The sequence below is a fragment of the Chrysochloris asiatica genome, unplaced genomic scaffold (genome assembly GCF_000296735.1).
Source record: "Chrysochloris asiatica unplaced genomic scaffold, ChrAsi1.0 scaffold00344, whole genome shotgun sequence".
Classification (NCBI taxonomy): domain Eukaryota; kingdom Metazoa; phylum Chordata; class Mammalia; order Afrosoricida; family Chrysochloridae; genus Chrysochloris; species Chrysochloris asiatica.
This window is the reverse complement of record NW_006408862.1, coordinates 2,196,083-2,220,002: the sequence shown is the minus strand read 5'-3', so window position 1 is coordinate 2,220,002 and position 23,920 is coordinate 2,196,083. Positions and strand designations below refer to the sequence as shown.

The 23,920-nt window shown below is 40.6% G+C and overlaps 1 pseudogene; it reads right to left on the bottom strand.

The window, feature by feature from the left end:
- Positions 1-2,719: 2,719 nt before the first annotated feature.
- The window catches only part of LOC102811348, a 23,105-nt pseudogene continuing 1,904 nt past the window's right edge, over positions 2,720-23,920 (bottom strand).

The window sequence follows — 23,920 nt, the reverse complement described above, 5'->3', positions numbered from 1 at the left end:
CAGAGTGCTCCTTGGAGGCCAGGATGGCTACTCTTCGTCTCTCATACTTCAGACATATTGTCTGGAGGGACCAGTCAGTGGAGAAGGATATCATGTTTGTTAAGGTGGAGGGTCAGAGAAAAAGAGGAAGAACCCCAGCAAGATGGATTGGTCAAGTGGCCACATTGATGGACTCAAGTGTGGCAACAGTAATGAGGTTGGCCCAGGATCGGGCAGTGTTTTGTTCTGCTGTGCATAAGGTCGCTATAGGTCAGTACAGACTCGATGGCACCTACCAACAACAGCATCATAGCAAGCTATGAATAACATTGCAAATAATGATTATTCCAGAACACTTCATTATGCTCATGAAGAACCTGTTCATAGACCAAGAGGCATTTGTTTGAACAGAACAAGGGTATACTTAATGGTATAAAATCAGGAAAGGTGTGCACCAGGGTTGTATTCTTGTGTTATTCTTATTCAATCAGTTGTTAATTGCCATCAAGTTGATTCTGACTCATAGTGACCTTGTACATGGTTTTCAAAGAACTGCTGGTGGATTTGAATCACTGACCTTGTGGTTTACAGTTCAATTCAAATTCTACAGCACCATACCAGGATCCTGTGTGCTGATCAAATCATTTGAGAAGCTAACGTATATGAAGAAGAACATGGCTCAATATTGGAGGAAGACTCATTAACTACCTGTGATATGCAGATGATACAACCTTGCTTGCTGTAAGCAAAGAGGATTTAAAATACTGATGAAGATCAAAGACTATAGCTTTCAGTATGGATTACACCTCAATGTAAAGAAAACCAAAATTCTCAGATTTAAGTTGTTAAAGACTTTATATTGCTTAGATCTGTTATTAACACTCATAAAAACAGAAGTCAAAGAATCAAATGACACATTACTTTAATTAAATCTATTGTACCAGACCTCTTTATTTAAAGTGTTCAAGAACAAAGGTATCAATTTGAGCACTAAGGTGGGCCTGACCCAAGCCATGATATTTTCAATTGTCTCATATGCATGTAGAAGTTGGACAATGAATAAGGAAGACTGGAGAAGAATTGATGTGTTTGAGTTGGAGGAGAATATTGAAAGCACCATGGACTGCCTGAAGAACAAACAAATCTGTGTTGGAAGAAGTATAACCAGAATGCTCCTTAGAAGGCAGGATGACCAGACTGTGTCTCTCATACTTTGGACACGTTGTCATGAGGGACCAGTCCCTGGAAAAGGAAATCACAATTGTTCAAATGGATGGCCAATGAAAAAGAGGGAGATTCCCAATGAGATGGGCTAGCACAATGGCAGCAGCAATGGGCTCAAGTATAACAACAATTGTAAGGATGGCACAGGACCGGCAGTGTTTCATTGTGTTGTCACAGGGTCTCTGTGTGGGAGCCGAATCGATGGCACTTAACAACAGGAGGTCTATACAGTTCTGAGACTAAGGCAAATGTATTCCTGAGGAAACTTGTCTGCAGCTATCCACTAATCACAGATGTGTTTAAACGCATTGTGTTTGGAATAAACCCATGCCTGTATGAACCCTAATAGTATTACTTTTTTTTGCTAGCCAGTCTGGTTTAATCCAGTATGGTGTTTTCAGGGTAGGAGAGTCACATGCAAAAGAAGAAGGCTACAAATGCCTCAAACTCTGGCTCAATCACAAGTCCTCTTGGGTCATAGGAAATGCCATTTGTTAAAAAAAGCTATTTTGTATAAAATAGTTGTAAAAAGTTACAACATCCCACTGAGGCTAAATACACAGTTGAAGTCCTTGGGTGACACAGAAGGCTGATCTGACCTCCCATGAAATGGTCAGGAGACTGGCTCTGGTGTCCAACAATATGTGGTCCTGAGTGTCCAAGGAGCTGTGTCAGGAAGAGATGGTGTGGCTGGGCCTGCCCAGCTGTGCACGACACTGCCCCTGTGACACATGAAGTCCCCTCAGTTTTGTGGAGTCGGTCAGCCTGTTGGTGAGCTTTCCTTTGACGCAATCTTAGACCACAATAGCCACCTTCACCCAAAAGAGACATGTTGTTTTCAAGGGTGTCAGTTAGGGGCACTGAGACGGCTCTTCCTTAGATGGTAAGGCTAAAAGAGGGAAGACATGCTCCTTGAGCTAAACTCTTGGAAGGTTCATTCTCAACTAAGTGCTTGGCTGAATATGCATACCAATACAGGAGCTGAGACCTAGCAGGATAGCCCCGCCTCTGACACTCCCCCTGGCAACATGAAGAAAAGCTCACTGTGACAGTAATGATAAGTCCACTCTTAAGATCTTAAGATCTGAACATGGGTGAAAACTCAAGGCTTTGCTCCCTTGTGCTTTTGCAGAGAGGTTAAATGGCGTAATATCCATGGGACAGGGATGGGTGAGGGCTAGGATAGTCAAGGTGCCCCCATATGCAGAGGAGTTAAATAGCGCTAAGCCAGGGGACGTAGTAAGTCACAGAAGTCTTGTGTCCTGGACTCTCGAACGTGCGCCTTGCGCCTGTGGGGAGGCCCATTCAGTCATTCCCACTGCTTCATAAGAAGTCACAGCTTCCTTCCAACACGTCCCGTGGTCACGCTGCCAACCAGCTCGGCCTGGAAGGTTTGGGAGTGAAGCGCCCGGGGTGGCTCAGCTTGCCAGGCATGGGCAGGCCTTAAGTCGGAGTCAGAAATGGAATTCTCTTCTCCCCCTTTGCCACTGTCTTCCGGCCACATTGGGTGGGCACATCAGGTCCCTGTCTGGGTCTCATTCGTGGAGTCACCTTGTTTGAGGAATTTGGTGACCTCATTAAAGATCAAATAGAAGCCAATTTCAAACACGATAGTGGCAAAGAAGCCAAACACCCCAGCCACTTTGGAGGCTCCATCAGAGTACTTGGTGACAGCAGTGATGGAGATGATAAAGTAGATGAATGAGGGCCGCTGTGACACAGCGCAGGAAGTCCAGCATGGGCCAACACAAGCCTTGCCACTTGTCATTCAGCTGCTTGGCTTCAGCGAAGAGGAAGAATATGGCCAGTAGAGACTCCAGCAGGGGTGCCATAAGGAAGGCGGTGCTGAAGATGCAACACAGCAAACAAAGGTGATTAAGGAGAGACTCGACTCGGCCAGCAGGAGGCAGCCTTTGCAAGAGCGGAGGAAGGTGCGTAAAAGTAGCGGGGCTCGGAGTCCGGCAGGGGGGCCCGGCTCAGAGCGTCACGGCCCGTGGGCTCGTGGTCCGGCTTCGGAGTCCGGGAGTCACATGGTGGCGGCGGTGGCAGGGGCCAGGGCATAGCCACCCTCATTCTCACCCCGTGGCGGGAGGGAAGCGGAAGCCGAGCCTGTGGGAAGGAGACTAGGCGAATCTGCAGGCAGGGGACTCGGCCCCCGCCGGCCCGCCCCGCCCCGCCCCTGGCAGGCCACTTAGTATTACTTTTTGACTGACCCTCATTTATACATATGTGTAAATGAGTGACCATTTGTGTGCCGGTTCCAAAAAGAGGTGACCCAATGGAATGCGGAAACCATTGGACATTATCATTGATATCTCATACGAGTAAAGTTTTACTAAAGGTAGTGCAAAAATGGCTGCAACCATACATTGACAGAGAACTTCCAGAGGTTCAAGCCAGATTCAAAAGAGGACATGGAATGAAGGATATCATTGCTGACATCAGATAGATCTTGGCTGAAAGCAGAGAATACCAGTAAGATGTTTACTTGTGCTTTATTGACTACACAAAGGCCTAAAATTGTGTGGATCATGACAAGCTATGGACAACACTGCAGAGAATGAGTATTCTGGAACACTTAATTGTGCTCATGAGGCATCTGTACATAGACCAGAACAAGGAAACACCGAATGGTTTAAAAGTAGGAAGGTGAGCACAAGGTTTGTATTCCTTCACCATACTTATTCAATAAATTTGCTGAGCAAATAATCTGAGAAACTGGATTATGTGAAAAAATGTGGATTGGAGGAAGACTCATTAACAAGTTGTGATATTCAGGTGATACAATCCTTGCTTGCTGAAACCGAAGAACACTTAAAATACTAATGAAGATCAAAGTCCACAGCCTTCAGTATGGGTTGCATATCAATGTAAAGAAAACAAAAAAATCCTCACCATTGGACCAATAAACAACATCCATATAAATGGAGAAAAGATTGACGTTGTCAAAGATTTCATTTTGCTCAGATCAACCATAAACACTCATGGAAACAGCAGTCAAAAAATCAAACGACGTATTGCATTAGGCAAATCTGCTGCACAAGACCTTTTTAAAGTGTTGAAAGCAAAGATGTCACTTTGAGGACTAAGGTGTGCCTGACCCAAGCCATGATATTTTCAATAACCTCATATGCATGTGAAAGTTGGACAATGAATAAGGAAGACTGTACAAGAATTGATGTATTTGTGTTATGGTGCTGGAGGAGAATATTATAAGTACACGTGGATTGCTAAAAGAACAAATAGATCTGTGTTGGAAGAAGTGCTCCTTGGAAGCCAGGATGGCCAGACTTTGTCTCTCATACTTTGGACATGTTGTCAGGAGGGGCCAGTCACTGGAGAAGGATATTATATTTGGTAGAGTGGAGATTCAGAGAAAAAGAGGAAGCCCTCCAACGAGATGGATTGGCACAGTGACAGCAGCAATGGGCTCAGGCATAGCAATGATTATGAGGTTGCTACAGGACTTGGCAGTGTTTCATTCTGTTGTGCGTTGGGTCACTGTGAGTCGGTACTGACTCGATGGCACCTAACAACAACAACGAGTGTAGTGGGTTAGGAGTTGGGCTACTAACTGCAGAGTCAGCAGTTCGAATCTACCAGTCACTCCACAGGAGAATGATGAGGCTTTTTCCTTCTGTAAAGGTTTATATAGAAAAGCCTATGCAGGGTCCTTGTGTGGCACACAGCCACCACCACCACTGTACGTATGTGTATGTATACATAGAGGAGCTCCTGTGGCACAATGCTTAAACACTTGGCTGCAAGCCCAAAGGTTGGCTATTTGAACCACCCAGTCACTCTGTGGACAAAAAGAGCTGGTAGTGTGCTCCCATGAAGATTTTAGGGCAGGGATCCCTGTCATACAGGGTCCCTATGATTCAGAATCAACACCACTCAATGAACAACAACAACATACTTTAGGAAGACACACATATACCTTACATAAACAGATTTTAAAATATGTAAATCTAAACAGGAGGGTGTGCTAAGCACGATTGTGCAACTTGTTTTTTTCATATTAATATGCATGTGTTAGAAATATTTTCATGTCCATATTTAATATGCTACAGAGCATTACAGGAGTACAGTGGCTCTGTAAGATAAATACTGGACTGTGAACCATAAGGTCAGAAGTTCGAGCCCACCAGCTGCCCCGTAGCTGAAAAGATTTACAGCCTCAGAAACCCTATATAGGGTCACTATGAGTCAGAACTGACTTGACAGAAATTAATAACAAAAACAACAACAGCAACAGGATTGTTTGGAATTGATATGTATCAATTCAACAAATTTCTGATTTGTGTACAATTATGTTGTTTCTAATTTTTTTTATTCTTTCGAAAAAATGTCTCAGTATATATTCTTTTGGAGTTCCTGGGTGATGCAGTTAATGCACTGGACTGCTAGCTGAAAAGTTGGCAGTTCAAACCCACCAGCTGGTCTGTGGGAGAAAAATCCTGGTGATCTGTTCCTATGAAGATTACAGACTAGGAAACCCTATGGGGCAGTTCTACTCTGTCCTAAATGGTCTCCTTGAGGCAGAATGCACTTGGCGGCAGACAACAATAACAACCACAACATAAAGTGTGTGCACATGTGTATATACAAAGGTACATAGAAAAGTGTTGTTATTAGGGTTCCAGTTTATACACACATGGGTTTATTCAAGAAAAATATGTTTAAACATGTCTCTGTGACTGGTAGCGTAGTGGTTACAAATTGGGCTGCCAACGGCAAGGTTGGCAGTTTGAAACTACCAGCTGTTCCGCGGGAGAAAGATGAGGCTTCTTGCTCCAATAAAGATTTACAGCCTCGGAAACCCTGTACAGGGTCGCTATGAGTCGGAACCGACTCAATGGCACATAACCAACCACCACCTGTGATCAATGGGAAACTACAGACAAGGTCTCTCAGTAAGAGGAGGGGTCTTCAAAAAGTTCATGGAAAAATGGAATGAAAAGGTAATGGAATTTTTCCACAAACTTTTAGAAGCCCAGTCTTAGTTTCTAATGTTCCTTCAAAAAATGAAAAAAAAGTTCCAATCACAGGAATCTTCTGGTTCAGTTAGATTCAAAACAGAGAGATTTGTCAGAAGATTATGACAACTGATATTTGGATCCCAAAAGGGTTATCTTGATGGATTTTCTTGAAGGACACAGGGCTACCACAGGTGTATACGAAAAAAAATTTAAGAAAATGAAAAACTGCTCTGATGAGAAAAAGGCTAGGAAAGTTGTACCGAGGTATTTGTTTATTTGTTTTCTTTCTTTTCATCACAGCAATGCACCTGCTCATTCTTTGAGGGTAGCCAGGTCTGTCCTAGGAGAATTTCACTGGGAAACCTTACTTCAACCCCCTACAGTTCTGACCTTGTCTTTTCAGACTTGTTTTGTTTCTAAACTCAAAGAACATTGAAAAGGAACATGCTTTGAGTCCCTGGAAGATGCCCAAACTGCCATTTTCATGTGTCAAGTGAAGAGTGAAGAATTCTTCATGGAAATGCTAGAGAGATGGACGCACCACCTTTGAAAGTCTGTAGCTCTAGATGAAGGCTATGTTGAGAAACAATAGCTTCACATTTTGATATTTTTTTAAAAACAAAATTTTCTATGATGTTGTAGCAATATTTTTTGACTTACTCTCAAATGTATGAAGAGATTTTTGAAGATCTGGCTCACCTGATTATAGGGCATACAAAGTCTGAACTCTTTAGATCAGACCCCCAGACTTGGAATTCAGACAAGAGTTAATGCTGCAATTGGAAGCAGAATGTCTTTTTCTTTAGGAAACAGTCTATTTTGCATTTAAGGTCTTTACACTATATGGAGGGTAATATCCTTTATGTAAAATCAATTGATTGTGGATGTTAACCACATGGACATAATACCTTCTCAACAACAACTACACTGTGTGTGATTAAATGCAGGCTACTGTATCCTAGTCAATTTGCCACATAGCACTAACAGCTGTAATAAAACTCCAGGTAAAACTGGAGTTTTTACAGTGAGATAAAAGGAAGCCAATGGAGAGGACAACTGGTTCACCAAGTCGGGCTATTGTGTTGTAAGGAGGATTTGGGAGTATTCTGATATCAGCAGCCTAACTCTGAGATTGGCTGGGATTGAAGAACAGTCTACTCAGCTGGGACTTATAAATCAACTTAGGTTATTTAGAGTATTTTCTAAGGAGTCCTGATGATGCAGTGGGTAAGCACCCAGTTGCTAATAGAAAGGTCAGCTGTTCAAACCCACTAGCTGCTCTGTGGGAGAAAGATGTAGCAGGCCACTCTGTGACGCTGTGGGTTAATGCACTGGACTGCAAGATCAGTTTGAGCTTCAAGGTCAGTGGCTCAAGCCCACCAGCTGCTCCTTGGAAACTATGCAGGGTTGTTATAAGTCAGAACCGACTTGACGACACTTAACAACAACAGCCTTGGAAACCCTATGGGATAATTCTAAGTCAGAATTGACTTGATAACAATTTTTTTTTGAAAGGTGTTTTCTAGGTGGTAATGTTGATTATTTTCAGCTTCCATAAGAGAAACCCGGGTTTGATTCCTGGCCAATGCCCAGCCCTATCCATCTGTCCATGGATGCTTATGTGTTGCCATGATGCTCAGCAGATTTCAGTAGCACTTTCAGACCAAAAATTGGTCAACAAAAACCCTATGGATCACAATAGTATGATCTGCAATTTATCACGGGGATGGTACAGGACCAAGAAGCATTTCATTTTGTTGTGCATGGGATCAACATGAATCAGGGACCAACTTTATGGCCGTTAACAACAACAACAAGGTGTTTTCTATGAAAAGAAAATCATCCTTAATCAAGGTAGGTGGCAGCTCAGAAGAAAGGGTGGGTCCAGTTCTGAGTTGCAAATGGAAAGGTGTTTGACTGGCAAATTGGAGACCAAGAAAGTTGCCTCTTAGCAGGAGTTTATTTGTAAAGAAGGCGATGATTCACTAACATCCTTTTGAAAGTGAAGGGAGAGAGAGTTGAATAAAATACCCAGGGAGCCAAGAGATGAAGAATGAAGATTAATTATACAGAGATTTTTATTACTACTTTAGGATGTATAAAGATGTCATTGTTGACTGTGCTGTGTTGGCTGTACCATTGTATATTACAAATACAAAAATATTTATAAACTGTTCACTCAGGACTTTATTCTCTTAACTGTATTTTTTTATAAGACTACAGCTGGGAGTACTTCTACCGGGGAGAGTTTCCAAGATCCTAACTATCCCGATTTGGAAGGGAGTCTCTTATTAGCTCTTAGATATAAACACATAAAATTCATCATTGTGTATATGATAGAGTATGTCTAATGGGACAGTGGAAAGATAAATGGTTCAATTATTAAAATGTTAGCACTATCAATACATTTAACAAAACTCATTTCCCTTCAATAAAATGGACAACCATTAGCCTCTTCCAAGCTAAGAGCATCAACTTTGGTAGCTAAGTAGCATCAGTCAGTCGTTGTATACGGTTGATACTTAAGCTTTCCTCCTATTTACTGCCTCCCCCCCAGATCTCAACTGCTGAGCCCTTTGCTTTTCTTGTCTAATGAAATGGAGAAAAATAGAATGCTTTCTTTCTTCTACTTTTATAATATTTCTTGTAAATGGCCTTTAAGTCTGGAAACATCTTATACTTAGCTGTAGACAGTCATTGAGACTTTAGTTTTTGAAGTAGTTGTAATGGGCATGAACTACAAGTGGGGCCAAATAAAATCTGTAAACTGCCGTGTAAAACTGTCTCCATTTCTGTTTGGATACAAGGTCTTACTGTTTCAGGAGAGTATGGGCTTTTTGTATACTTTTATTCTGGTTAAAAATTTAAAAGGGAGCTGCTTATAACGTCTTGAGCATTAACTTAAGCTATAGTCAGCCTATAAAACAATCATTGAGATGCTATTAAAAGTATATGAATAATAAAACAGCTATAATAAGAAAATCTTTAAAAGAGTAATTTGGCCTTGATACCCCACCCCCACCCCCCCATTTGCATGAGGACTTCTTGGGAGTGGGTTGGCTAGATTCTGGTCTATGCTATGGGCCATTAAATGTTGTTTGAGAAAACCTGTATCTCTGTTTTTCTTTTTTTCTTGGTAGGTGTAAAGGCTGTGTGTGGGTCATTCTCTGGCTTATAAATGGCAACAGAACATAATACAATAATATTCCTAGGAAATCACCTTGGGCTACTTTGCTTATATGAGATATTTATGAGGGCGCAAGTTTTATGAGGTTGTTTTATTGGTAAAAGTCAAAGGCACTAAATAGCCCTCAGTCAGGTAAGGGATTATGAGTGGGGTGATGGAACTATGCAATCCTGGAATTGGATCTGCTGTTTCAGGAGCTTTGCTTAAGATCTTTGAGACCTGGTTTCTCCTTTTATAAAATGAGATTAATAATAGTATCCATTGTGGAGAGCTACTGAGAGAACAAAATACACAGCCGATCTCTGGCAATATGCTACTGCTGTTGTTAGAAGCCGTCGAGTTGGTTCTGATCCAGAGCAACTCCATCTAGGGTTTGAACTGCCCACCTGTGGTACAAGCTGACCTTGCAGTCCAGTGCATTAATCCACAGCACCAAACCAGGACTCCTTGATATTTAATAATCTTTGTTCCTTTTCTCTTTATGTTTTGAGATTATTAGTGATCTGATATGCTGTCTTTTGTATTTACTTGGTATTACCTTCTAGTGAACATTTGTTTTCATAGATCTGTAATGGGGCTGATGTTTGAGTTCATAATGAATAAATGTCCTTCAGTGGTGTTATAAGGAGCTCTGGTAACATAGTGGTTATGAATCGGGCTGCTAACCTCAAGGTCAGCAGTTCAAAACTACCAGCCGTTCCGCAGGAGAAAGATAAGGCTTTCTGCTCCCGTAAAGATTTACAGCCTCGGAGACCCTGTACAGGGTCACTATGAGTTGGAACCAACTCCATGGCACTTAACAACAACAGGTGGTGTTATGAAATTTAAGAAAGTTGCATTCATCGAGAGGTTTGGTATCCTTAGAAGAAGTCTATCCTTCTGCTTTAAATATATATATATATATGTGTTTATATATATATATGATTTATTGAAAGATAATATGTATTAAGGAAAGTACAAAATTTACAAACAAATGGCATGATGAATAATTACTATGTAAACAATGTAGTTAGTGCCTGATACAGATATTGTTGTTGTTGTTATGTGCTGTGGAGTCAGTTCCGACTCATAGCGACCCTGGACAGGGTTTCCGAGGCTGTAAATCTTTATGGGAGCAGAGAGCTTCATCTTTCTCCTGCGGAACAGCTGGTAGTTTCAAACTGCTGACCCTGAGGTTCGCAGTCCGATTCGTAACCACTACACTACCAGATACAGATATAGACCCCTTCATAAACCCCAATCATTATCACTTCCCTCTTCCCAAAAGTTTTCATAATCCTGGTGTCTCATATCACTAATTAATTTTGTGCCTGCTTTTGAACCTTCTATAAATTAAATAAACTCTTTTATGGTATACTTTTTCACTCACATTTTTAAAAATACAATTCATCCATGTTATCACTTATGTAGTTGCTGTTATTAAGTACTCTCAAGTCAGTTCTGACTCATAGTGACTATATACAGTTTCCGAGGAGCAGCTGGTGGGTTTGAACTGCTGGCCTTTTGGTTAGCAGTCCATTGCTGATCCTACAGCACAGGAGAAACAGTATACATCAGGACCCTGCCTTTAGTTATAGGTGACTCATTTTCACATCTATATTGTATTCCATGATATCAATATATCATCATTATTTCCTCATCAATTGTTGGCAGATATTTCAGTATTAAATATTTAGAATTGGATTGCTAGTATTAAAAATAGTGCGATTTGGGACTACATTATTTTTACATGCAGAAAAATAAAGTTAGACTCTTACCTCACACCATACATAAAAATTACTTAAAACAGATCAGTGACCTGTAAGTACTCAAGCCCTAAAACTCTTAGAAGAAAACAGAGTGGTAAATATTCAGGACCTTGCATTTGGCTATGGATCCTTAGACACAATGCCAAAAGTACAAACAACAGAAGAAAAAGAATTGATACATTGGACTTCCTCAGGAACAAAATGAAACAAAACTTTTGCTTATCAAAGGGCTTTATCAAGAAAGTAAATGACACCTATAGAATGGGAGAAAATATTCAGACATCATATATCTGATAAGGTTTTAGTGTACAGAATATATGAGTATATAAGAAGTATTGTTACTAAGATCCTAGTTCATATATGCACTGGTTTATTCCAAACGAAATGTGTTTAAACATGTCTCTAAGACAAGCAGTACACGTATTTTAGGGTACCTTCATGATGAAGGTTCAATCAAAACAATGGCTTATAAGGGTGTAATAGTTAGGGTTCTGTGTCAACTTGACTGGGCTGGTTTGGTAGTTGAGGCGTGCTTATTCCCATGGTGATAAAACATAGTATCTATATTGTTGTTCTTGTAATATGCCTTGGAGTCCGTTCTGACTCACAGCAATCCTGTACAGGGTTTCCAAGGCTGTAAATCTTTACGGGAGCAGAAAACCTCTTCTTTCTCCTGTGGAACAGCTGGTAGTTTCCAACTGCTGACCCTGAGGTTAGCAGCCCAATGCGTAACTACTATGCTACCATACCAGAGCTCCTTAGATGTCTATATTGTTGTTGCTATTATGTGCCGTGGAGTCGGTTCCGACTCATAGCCACCCTACACAGGGTTTCCAAGGCTGTAAATCTTTACGGGAGCAGACTGCCTCATCTCTCTCCCGCAGAACCGTTGGTAGTTTCGAACTGCTGACCTTGCCGCTCGTAGCCGGATTCGTAACCATTAGGCTACCAGAGCTCCTCAGTTATCTATATGTTGTTGTTGTTAAGTGCCATCGAGTCGTTTCCGACCCATAGCGACCCTGTATAGGGTTTCCGAGGGTGTTATCTATATATAAGCATAGTTAAAGCTGTTGTGTGGCTATGAGCAGCCAATTGAAAGGATGTTTCGTTGGGGGTGTGGCCTGCTCCCAATAGAATGTATATGAGGGAAAGGCTCCTCCCTCTCCTTTTTGGCTGAAGACCGGGGACTCTACAACCGTAAGCCATCTCCTTCATAATAAACTTCTTTTAATATATTTACCTGCGTATGTTTCACTGGTTTTGCTTCTTTAAAAAATGCAGCCTAAGACAAAGGGGATCTCTTGGGCCAGTTAATTCAAGGTAGAGAGGTCAGCTCATAAGGTTATGGTGACTGTTTTCTGAGACCCCAAAGGGGTAATCTTGATAGAGTTTCTCAAAAGACATAGGATGATAATGGGGGCTTTTATCAAGAAATTAAAAAGGAAAACTGCAATGGTGAGAAAAAGGCCAAGAAAATAGTGCTGAGGAATTTTTTTTCATCATGACAACGTACCTGCTCATTCTTTAAAGGTAGCCAGAGCTTTTCTGTAAGTATTTCATTGGGAAACCGTACCCTATTCACCCTAAAGCCCAGATCTTGTCCTTTCAGATTCCTGTTTGTTCCCCAAACTCACAGAACATTGAAAACAAACATGATTTGAGTTCCTCGATGATGTCAAAACTATCAGGGAAGGATTAGAGAGATGGAAACACTGCCTTCAGAATGTATGGACCTAGATGGAGGAGATGTTGAGAAACAATAGTTTCACACATTGATACTTTTGTTTAATAAAGGTTTCTATGATTTTTGAAACAATAACTTTAGATTTACTGTTGCATATTGTTGTTGTTCCATTTGCCTACATCTACAAGGAGCTCTGATAGCATAGTGGTTATGAATCAGGCTGCGAACCTTAAGGTCAGCAGTTTGAAACTACCAGCTGCTCCGTGGGAGAAAGATGAGGCTTTCTGTTCCCGTAAAGATTTACAGCCTCGGAAACCCTGTACAGGGTCACTATGGGTCAGAACCGACTCGAAGACACTTAACAACAACAACAACAATTGTTGTTGTTGTTGTTAGGTGCTGTCAAGTTGGCTCCAACTCATAGCAGCCTTATGCACAACAGAACAAAACACTTTTAGGTCCTGAGCCATCCTCACAATTGTTAAGTTTGAACAACTAGCTATCTCCTCGGAGGTCTTCCTTTTTTTTGTTGACCCTCCACTTCACCAAGCATGATGTCATTCTCCAGGGACTGGTCCGTCTTAAAAACATGTCTGAAGTATGAAACACAAAGTCAAACCATCCGGTTTCTAAGGAGCATTTTGGTTGTTCTTCTTTCAAAATTTGTTGTATAAAGAAGTGTAACCCAACAGCAAAAAGTCAAATCTAATAACAAATGGGCTAAGGACTTGAAAATTAATTTCTCCAAAGAAGGTATACAAATGGCCAATAGGCACATGAAAAGCTGCTCACCATCAATAGTCACTGGGGAAATGGAAATCAAAACAACGTGAGATACTATTCACATTCTTTAGAGTGATTATCAGAAAAATGGAAAACAAGTGTTGGTGAGTGTGTGGAGAAATAGGAATCCTTATCCATTGCTGGTGGGAATATAAAATGCTGCAGATATTGTGAAAAACAATTAAACATAGAATTACCATGTTGGTAGCTGTTGTTAGGTGCCGTCAAGTCAGTTCTGACTCATAGCAACCTTAGGAACAACAGAACGAAACACTGGCATTGGAAACCCTATACAGGGTCACCATGAGTTAGAAACAACTCGACGCCACATAACAACAACAACAACATACAGAAAGTATGAAAAGAAGATGGAAGGAATATAGTCACTGTAACAAAAAGAAGTTATTGATGTTCAGCCATTTCAAGAGATAGCACATGATCAAGGGGCAATGGTACTGAAGGATGAAGTCCAACGTGCACTGAAGGTATTGTCAAAAAACAAGTCTCCAGGAATTTATGGAATACAAATTGAAATCTTTCAATAAACTGATGTAGCACTGGAGGCACTCACTCATCTATGCCAAGAAATTTGGAAGATAGCTACCTGACCAATTGATTGGAAGAAATCCATATTTATGCCCATCCCTAAGACAGGTGACCCCACAGAAAGTGGAAATCATCAGACAATATTATTAATATCACATGCAAGTAAAATTTTGCTAAAGATAATTTAAAAAATGGCTGTAAGAGTACATTGACAGGGAATTGCCAGAGATTTGAGCTGGATTCAGATGAGGATGTGGAATGAGGGATATCGTTGCTGATGTCAGATAGATCTTGGCTGAAAGCAGAGAATACTAGAAAGATGTTTATCTGTGCTTTATTGACTATGCAAGGGCTTTTGACTGTGCGGATTATAACAAGCTATGGACAACATTGCAGAGAATGAGTATTCCGGAACACTAAATTGTGCTCTTCAGGAACCTGTATGTACATGGACCAAGAGGCAGTTGTTAGAACAGAACAAGAATTACCATACGATCAGACAATTGCACTCCAGGGAATACACCTAAAAGAATGAAAGATGGATTCAAACAGGTATTTGTACAACAATGTTCTTTGTAGAATTATTTACAATAGTCAAAAGGTGAAAACTACCCAATTGTCTATCAACAGACAGATGGATAAAAAATGTGGCATATGCATGGGATAGAATATTATTTACCCATAAAGAGAAAGGAAGTCCTGATACATGCTACAAGGGTGAACTTTGAAAACATGTTCAATGAAATAAGATAACCATAAAAAGACAAATATTATATCATCTAACTCAAAGAAACTCACTGATGTTGAGACAATTCCAATTTATGGTAATCCTATAGGACAGTCAAACTGTCCCATAGGGTTTCCAGGGATGTAAATCATTACATGAGCGGATTGCCACATCTTTCTTCCCTGGTGTAGCTAGTGGGCTTGAACTGCTGACCTTTCAGTTGCAGCGGAGCCCTTAATCAGTGTGCCACAGGGTTCCTTCATATGATGTAGCTTATGTAAAATAGGAGCTCTGGTGGCACTGTAGGGTAATCATTGGACTGCTGACCACAAGGTTGGTGGTTCAAAACCACCAGTTTCTCCTTGTGAGAAAAATAAGGCTGTCTGTTCCCTCTGAGACCGACAGTCTCAGAAACCCAATATGGAGTTATTATGAGTCAGAATTGACTTGATGGCAGTGAGTTTTTTGAATTTTATATAAAATACCTAGAATGTGTAGGAGGAACAGAAAGTAGAGTTCTATAGATTACCATGAGAAATGGTTACCATGGGTTGGGGGAGAGAGAAATGGGTAGTTAATACTTAATAAATACAGAATTTCTGTTTGTGGTGATAAAGTTTTGTAAACAAATAGTGGTGATGGTTATATAATATTGTGAATATAATTAATGCCACTAAATTGTATAATTAACATGGTTAAGAAAAACAAATACCTTGAGTGAATGGATTGATGGACCTGGGGGCTCTGAACCATGGTCTTGGGGACACTAAGGTCAATCGGCATAGCATAGTCCACAAAGACAATGCTCTACAACCTACTTTGGTGAATTGAGACTGAGGTCTTATCTGACTGAGGTCCTTATCTGGGGGGAAGAAGAATAAAGAAAATTGAAGACCCATGAAAGCAATTAGACTGATCAACTAATGGACCCTGCAGACATCAGTCTTTCCAAGCTTGAGACCAGAAGAACTAGATGGTGCCCAGCTACCACTACTAACTACTCTAAAAGGGAACACATCATAAGGGTCTGTCGAGAGTGGAAGAAAAATGTGGAACAAAATTATAAAAAAAAAAACTAGGTTTATTGCTTGAATTGAGGCTGGGAGAGCCCCTGAGTGTAGGATCTTTAGCCAGCCTTCAGGTCTGAAAATGAACTCAGCTCCATGGCTCAATTTTCAGTCAAACAATAGATAGGTCTGGTTGCTGTGAGTCAGAAACAACTTGACGACACTTAACAACAACAACTTAAGGGAACAATAATACTAGTAAAGTATGTATGCCTTAGAATAATCAAACATTTGAAATCAAAAGAAGAGTATTTATGGAAGGACTAGGTTCCGAAGGGTTAGGAAAGAAGGAGAAATGGAAACAAGACACAGGGAGGAAGTGGGATAATTGATGTTACATTGTACGGATTGTAATCAATGAGATGAAACAAAATGCGTATGAATTGTTGAATGGAAAACTGGTCTGCTCTACATACTTTCACCCAATTCACAATAAAAAGTTACAAAAAAGGCAAATTTCACATCATGTATTTTTTACCACAATAAAATACAGTGTTGCTGTGAACATTTAAATGATACACATTTTGGTGAGTGCATCTCTGTTGATTATATACCTTGAGATGGACTTGACTCAGTAGCAACAGGCATATAAAGTGGAGGGGAATTTCTGAGTCAGGGGGCAGCAATATGTTTTTAAACAGATGTCATTAAACATTTTTTCCAACATGTGACTACCATTTTATACCCCTACAAGCAATGCATGAGGATTCTAGTTACACTGTGTATTTCAGTGCCACACTTGGTAAGTCAGTATTTTCAATTTTAGTCATTCTGACCAATATGTCCTGGTATCTTATGAGGTCTATGTTTCCCTATTGGCTGGTGAGGTGTGCTGTCGTTGTTATGTGCCATTGAGTCAGTTCTGACTCATAAGGTTTCTGAGGAGTGGCTGGTGGGTTTAAAACGTTGACCTGTGGTTAGCAGTCCATTGTCCTTTTATTGTCCTTTTGGTCATTTGGATTATCTCTCTCTTCCTGCCCTTTTTTCCTCCCTCTCTTCCTTCTTTTCTACATCTCTTGTTGTTGTTAGGTGCCATCGAGTCGGTACCCACTCATAGCGACCCTACATACAACAGCACGAAACACTGCCTGGTCCTGGGCCAACCACACAATTGTTGCCATGCTTGAGTCCATTGATGCTGCCATATTGCCAATCCATCTCACTAGGGTCTTCCTCTTTTTCTCTGACCCTCCACCTTACCAAACATGATATCCTTCGCCAGTGACTGGTCCCTCCTGACAATATGTCCAAAGTATGAGAGATGAAGTTTGGCCATCCTGACCTCCAAGGAGCACTCTGGCTGCACTTCTTCCTACACAGATCTGTTGCTTCTTTTGGCAGCCCACGGTACTTTCAATATTCTCCTCCAACATCCATTGGCCACTCATATATTTCAGGCTTCGTAAGTCTCTCTATATTAGGCTGAACATGTTTTATCCATTAAGACGCAAAAACCACTGATTCAAAGGGGCAACCAAACACTGGGGAAAACCTGGGCTGAGAGTTGGCATATCTGGACTCTGCTTTTAACTCTGCCCATATCTGTGACCTTAGTCATGTTACATTATGTCTCTTGGTGTCATTTATTTATTTATTTTTGGTAGATAAAATAGAGAAGCTTAAATGATTTATAAGGCCACTCTCATGTCTGGCATTTTGTGATTGAACATATTTTGGCAGAACATTCACTGTGTCCTCACTGCCTTTTGGACATTTTGCCCCAAAGTGATTTGCAATTGCTGTTGTTGTTGTTGAGTGCTGTTAAGTCAGTTTCAACTGATAGCCACCTTGTATAGCGTTTCCTAGGAGTGACTGGTAGGTTTGAACTGCTGACCTTGCAGTTCAAACTGACCTTTTGGTCCAGTGCTTATCCTATAAAGCCACATCAGGATTTCATAAAGTGATTTGGAATGTTGTTGTTATGTGCTGTTGAGTTGGTGCCGACTCATAGTGACCCTGTATAGGGTTTTCAAGGAGCAACTGGTGAGCTTGAAGGGTCAACCTGTGGTTCAAAGTGACCTTGCTGTTCAGCACATTAATCCACAGTGCCACATCAGGATTTGGAATGCTGTTGTTGTTGTTAGGTACCATTGAGTTGGTACTGACTCATAGTGACCCCATGAACAACAGAACAAAACACTGCCCAGTCCTGGGCTAACCTCACAATTGTTGCCATGCTTGAATCCATTGATGCTGCCACTTGGCCAATCCATCTCGCTGGGGGTCTTCCTCTTTTTCTCTGAACCCTCCACCTTACCAAACATGATATCCTTCTCCAGCGACTGGTGCCTCCTGACAATATGTCCAAAGTATGAGAGATGAAGTTTGGCCATCCTGGCCTCCAAGGAGCACTCTGGCTGCACTTCTTCCAACACAGGTCTGTAGTTCTCCTGACAGCCCACGGTACCTTCAATATTCTCTTCCAACACCAGAACTCAAATGCATCAATTCTTCTACGATCTTCCTTATTCACTGTCCAACTCTCACATGGATTTGGAATAGTAATTATAAAAAATGGTCCTTAGAGCCATTTTTGTGTGGGTTTAGTTTGTCTATTAATCTTACTGGCAAAGAGGGTAATCGAAGTTGGCAGTACTGAGGAATTTACGGTGTTTAGGAAAATGAAGAAATCTCTTAGTAATAATATAAATCATAGGCAATACGGATGAAGTGTAAACTGAAGGACTCTGAAATCCTTGAGAATCACATTTGTATTCACATAAGATACACTAAGATTTTGAATGATCTGTTTAAATCCTTTTACCACCTCTGTTCATTCATAGTATTATGTTGAGTTGGAAACTCTCAACAGAATATGGAGACCTACAGTTCTGTCTTATCCAGCTCCTGGTTGTTGACAAATTTTAGTTTCCATGGTTGTAGAACTGGGGTCCTTAATGTCCTCCCTCTCGGCCATCTCAATATATCCTCTCCCAACACAACAGAGAAAAGGCTTCATTGTTAGAGAACACCCTGTCTTTCTTTTAAGAACTTTCACCTGATTAAACCAGGCCCAGCCAGGATAAACTCTCTTTTAATTTGATTTTGCCAGATTCTTTCGGCTAGTAGTAATTCAAAGGACCTTTTTGCACTGAAGGATAGGAGACTTCATGAAATAACACCCGTAATTAATTCTATTGTTGTTGTTAAGTGCCATTGAGTTGGTTCTGCAACTCCATGCACAACAGAAAAAAATACTGCCTGGTCCTGTGCCAACCTCACAATCATTGTGCTTGGGCTCATTGCTGCTGCCACCGTGCCAGTCCTTCTCATTGAGGGTCTTCCTCTTTTTCACTAACCCTCCACTTTACCAAGCATGATGTTTTTCTCCAGGGACTGGTCCCTCCTGATAACATGTCCAAAGTATGAGAGACAAAGTCTGGCATCCTGGCTTCTAAAGAGCATTCTGGTTGTACTTCTTCCAACACATATGTCCTCTGGCAGTCCATGATACTTTTAATAATCTCCAATGCACAGGACCACAAGGTCAATTTGAATCTCAAGGTTGGTGGTTTAAATTCACCAGCTGCTCCTCGGAAACCTTATACAGGATTGCTATGAGTTGGAACTAACTTGATGGCACTTAACAACAACAGCAACAATAACAACCAACACCATAATGCAAATGCATCAATTCTTCTATGTTCTTATTTAGTCACTGTTCAACTTCCACATGCATATGAGGCTCTTGAAAATATCATGACGTGGGTCAGCACACCTTAGTCCTCAAACTATCATCTTTGCTCTTTAACACTTTAGAGATGTCTTGTGCTACAGATTTGCCTAATGCAATACATCGTTTGATTTCTTGACTGCTACTACCATGAGTGTTGATGGATGATTTTAGCAAAATGAAGTCTTTGACAACTTCAAATCTTTTCTTCATTTATTTTGATGTTATTTACTGGTCCACTGGCGAGGATTTTTTTTTTTTTTTTTCTTTACATTGAGGTGCATGCAACTCACACTGAAGGCTGTGTCTTTGGTATTTATCAGTAAGTAATTTAAGCTCTGGCAGCGCAGTGGTTACAAGTAGGGCTGCAAACCTTAAGGTCAGCAGTTTGAACCTACCAGCAGTTCCGTGGGAGAAAGATGAGGCTTTCTGCTCCCATAACGATTTACAGCCTCAGAAATCCTGTATAGGGTCGCTATGAGTCGGAACCGACTCCATGATACTTAACAACAACAACAAAATTTAAGTCCTCTTTGCTTTCATTATGCAAGATTGTATCATCTGCATATTGCAGGTTGTTAATGAGTCTGCTTCTAATCCTGATATTTTTTCTCATATAATCCAGTTTCTCGGATTATTTGCTTAACATACAGATTGAATAAACATGGTGAAAGAATACAACCTTGGAACACGCTTTTCCTGATTTTAAACCATTCACTGGCCCCTTGTTCTGTTTTGGTGACTGCCTTTTGGTCTATACTATAACTAATTTAAGCAGCCCTGGTGGCACTGTAGGATAAGCACTAGACTTCTAACTGCAAGGTTGACACTTCAAACCCACCAGCAGCTGCACAGAAGAAAGATGAGGCTTTCTGTTCCCGTAAATATTTTCAGCCTTGGAAGCTCCATACATGATGGCTATGAGTTGGATTTGACACATTGGTAATGATTTTTATTGTAGCACACAAGCAGCCACAGACAATATATAATTGGTATAAATGTGTTTCAATGAAACTATTGACAAAAACAGGTGACAGAACACATCTGGTCAGTGGGCTGTAATTTTCTGAACCTTGATTTAGGTATATAATACTCTATTGAATGTTTCTCTTTAAAAAAACATGCACCCAGGCACAATGCCATCTGTACTACACATGCCATTTATAAACTTTATTACCCACATCCTATGGGTAATGCTATTGTTGTTGTTAGGTGCTATTGAGCTGATTCCAACTCACAGCAAACCTATTCACCACAGACACTACCATGTCCCGCATCATCCTCACGTTTTTCATGTTTGAGCCCATTGTTGCTGTTACTGTGTGAAACCATCTCATTGGAGGCCTTCCTCTTTTTCGTTGACCTTCCACTTGACCAAGCATGATGTTCTTCTCCAGGAACTGATCCCTCCTGACAATATGCCTAAAGAGTGAGAGACAAAGTCTTGCTGTCCTCACTTCTGAGGAACCCTCACTTTTATGGAACATTCTGGGTGTACTTCTTGCAAGACAGATTTGTTTGTTCTGACAGTCTATGGTACTTTCAATATTCTTCTCCAACACCATAATTCAAATGCATCAATTATTCTATGCTCTTCCTTATTCATTGTTCAATGTCCACATGCATATTTCTGTTGTTGTTAAGTGCTGTCTAGTCAGTTCTGACTCATAGTGACTCTGCATAAGGTTTCCAAGGAGCGTCTGGTAGGATTGAACCACCAACATTGTGATTAGCATGCCAGTGATTGATAATACCATGGCTTGGGTCAGGTGCACCTTAGTCCTCAAACTGACATTTTTGTTCTTTAATGCTTAAAAAAGACCTTTTGCAGTAGATCTGCCTAATGCAATATGTTGTTTGATTTATTGACTACTATTTCCCTGAGTGTTGCTTATGGATCCAACCCAAAGGAAGTCTTTGACAATTTTGATCTTTTCTCTGTTTATCAAGATGTTATTTATTAATCCAGTGGTGAGGATTTTTGCTTTCTTTATGTTGAGGTGCAATCCATACTGAATGCTGTGGTCTTTGATCTTCATCAGTAAGTATTTTCAGTCCTCTTCACTTCCAGCAAGCAAGATTGTATCATCTACACATGGTAGGTTGCCTCTTGGTCTATGTATAGGTTCCTCATGAGCATAATCAAGTGTTCTGGAACAGTATTAACCATAGTTTTTTTTTTTTTTAAATGATCCATACAGTTTTGCATAGTCAATAAAGGACTAGTAAACATTTTTCTGGTATTCTCTGCTTTCTGCCAAGATCCATCTGAGGTCAGCAGTGATATCCCCTCATTCCATGTCCTCTTCTGAATTTTGGCTTAGATTACTTGCAACTCCTGTCGATGTTCTGTTGCAGCTGTTCTGAATTATCTCCAACAAACTGCTACTTGCATGTGATGTTAATGACATTGTTGATGATTTCTGCATTCCATTGGGTCACCTTTCTTTGGTATAGGCACAAATTGGGTCTCTTTCCATCTGTTGGGCAGGTAACTGTCTTACAAATTTCTTGGCATAGGTAAGTGAGGGCTTCCAGCGCTGCATCAGTTTGTTGAAACATTTCCATTTGTATTTAGTCAATTCCTAGAGTCTTGTTTTTCATCAATGGTTCAGTACAGCTTAGACTTCTGCCTTCATGTGCTTGATCATATGCTACCTCTTGAAACAGTTGAACTTCAACCAATTCTCTTTGGTACAATGACTATGTATTCCTTCCATCTTCTGATGCTTCCTTCATCATTTAATATTTTTCCATAGAATCCGTCAATATTTCAAATTGAGGCTTGATTTTTTTGCTTCAGTTCTTTCAGCTTGAGGAATGCTGAGTGTGCTGTTCCCTTCTGGTTTTCTAACGCCACGTCTTTCTACATGTCTTTTATACTTGACTTTATCTTCTGGAGCTGCCCTTTGAAATGTTCTTTTCAGCTCTCTCTCTCTCTTTTTATTGTATATTATATCATATCATTGTCATGGTTACAATTCCCTCCATCATCAACCAACCAAAGGGTATACCCTGCAAGCCTGACCCCCCCCCCCCCCCCCCCTCCACACACAACCCCCCCCCCCCCCGGTCTACAGTCTCCAGCTGCTCCATCGCTCCACATCATCATCTCTGCCTCCATTTCAGGCATCACTGCTTCTCTGGGTAGGGTCCCGCTCTCTGCTCTTCTCCCTTGATGGTCCTAGGGACCTCTGCTCCTAGACTGAAAAGTTAATCACTCCCCTCCTTGCTATAAAATGTCTACCTTTACATTTTCAACCCTCACAATCAGTCCTGATAACAATTATTCACTATTGTATCACAAGAGACCCGTCTGCATTTCATTTCATCAGCCCTGCCTGGACAGATTGGATACTACTCACTGGAGATTCTCAGCTCTTCTTTCTTTCTCATTCCTTCCAGTTGCTTAGCTTCTCTATGCCGAAGAGCAAATTTGTCTCTTCTGACACCCATTTAGGTCTTTTCCTTCTTTTGTCTTTATAATGACCTCTACTTTCTTCCTGTACAGTGTTCTTGATGTTACCCCGCAATTTTTCTTGTTCTCAGTCATTAGTGTCTAATGCATCAAATCTGTTCTTGAGATGGTCTCTAAATTCAGGTGAGATATATTCAATATCATATTTTTTGCTATTAGGAACTTGTTTGAATTGTCTATAATTTCAGTCTCAACTTGCATATGAGGATTGGTAATCTGTTCCACAGTTTGCCCCTGACCTCGTTTTGACTGATGAGATTGTATTTCTCTGTATTCCCTTCCCACAGATGCGGTTAATTTTACTCCTGTTTATTCCATCTGGTGAGGTCCAGGTGTATAGTTGCCTTTTATGTTGTTGACAAAAGGTATTTGCAATGAACAAGTTGTTAATCTTGAAGAATTCTGCCATGAAACCCCCATCATTGTTTCTATCACCAAGGCCATATTTTCCAATTACTGACCTTTGCTCTTTGGTTATGTGTGCATTCCAATTACCTGTAATTATTGTTGCATCTTGATTGCATATTTGATCAGTTTCAGTCTGAAGAAGAAGAAGTTGTTGGTGCTGGTTGTGTCACCCAGTTGGTTCCAATTCATAGTGAGTCTGTATAGGGTTTCTGATACTGTAAATCTTTATGGAAGCAGAAAGCCTCCTCTTTCTCCTGCAGAGCAGCTGGCAGATTCGAACTGACCTTGCAGTTAGCAGTTCAGCTCATAATCCATTACTCTACTAGGGCTCCTTGAAGAAGTAGGTAGAATTCTTCAATCTAATTATCATTAGTGTAAATTTGAAAATTTGAATAATAGTGGTATATCTTAGTCTGAGTTTTCTAGAAAAATAA